Below are 968 nucleotides of genomic sequence, written 5' to 3'. Positions count from 1 at the left end.
CAAGTGCTGGGATTAAAGGCGTGCGCCACCACCGCCCGTACAAATGGATCTTATTAGGTTCTTTTCATTTCTAAAATTCAATGAAATTCACTCACTATGAAAGAACTCAAACACTGCAGTGATATTTTATTTGTATTTTAATAAATAAAGCTTGCCTGAAGATCAGAGTGCAAAGATAAACCACTAGAGGCCAGGGAGAGGTGGCATACACATTTAATCCCAGGACTCCAGAGACAGAGGCAGAGGGATCTCTGTGAGTTCAAGGCTATTCTCTGCACTACAGATCTGCACACAGACAGATCTAGATAATAGTGGCTCATAAATTTAATCCCAGTGTTTGGGAGTCACACACCTTTAACCCCAGCACTAGGGAGGTGGAGACAGGAGTGATGTGGCTGGCTGAGAGAGGACTATAAAGAGGAAGAGACACTTGCTGGAGTGTGGTGGAGACACAGTGCAGTCTAGGCAGACTGAGGATCACCCCTTTGGCCCGAGCACTGGTAGAGGTAAAGGTCTCTGCAGTGGCTGACTGCTCTGTTTCTCTGACCTTCAGCTTTAACCCCTATATCTGTCTCTGGGTTTTATTATTCATGCTACAGAACACTTGCAATATTATTCAATAAAAGTAAATGTTACAATGAACTTTCATGTTCATCAGTTCTACCTCTTTTTCTATCCTTACTTTCCAAAGCTAACCTTGAAAAATGTGTGTTCTCTATTATGTGGTCATAAAAACTAGTGGAGGGCTGGTGAGACGGTTCAGCAGGAGAAGGTCATTACTGTGTGATGTAATCCCTGGAACCCACGGTGTAAGGAGAGAACCAACTCTAACGCGGTTCTTTAGAGCTGTGCATGTGTGCTCACACACAAATAACACAGGGAAAACTATTTTTTACAAAAGGAAAATACTAAGTCTGCAGTGTGCACAGACAAGCGTTAGCAGATGCCACCTTTTGTGCAGGGTCCCC

At 43.6% G+C, this 968-nt stretch overlaps 1 protein-coding gene across 1 annotated transcript in view; it reads right to left on the bottom strand.

The window, feature by feature from the left end:
• The window catches only part of LOC101988935 (ubiquitin carboxyl-terminal hydrolase 45), a 25,415-nt gene that overhangs the window by 5,340 nt on the left and 19,107 nt on the right, over nucleotides 1-968 (bottom strand). The window lies entirely within an intron of this gene.

Source organism: Microtus ochrogaster, linkage group LG5, assembly GCF_000317375.1.
Source record: "Microtus ochrogaster isolate Prairie Vole_2 linkage group LG5, MicOch1.0, whole genome shotgun sequence".
Classification (NCBI taxonomy): domain Eukaryota; kingdom Metazoa; phylum Chordata; class Mammalia; order Rodentia; family Cricetidae; genus Microtus; species Microtus ochrogaster.
Note: the sequence above shows the minus strand (reverse complement) of the source record. Positions and strands in the feature narration are given on the sequence as shown.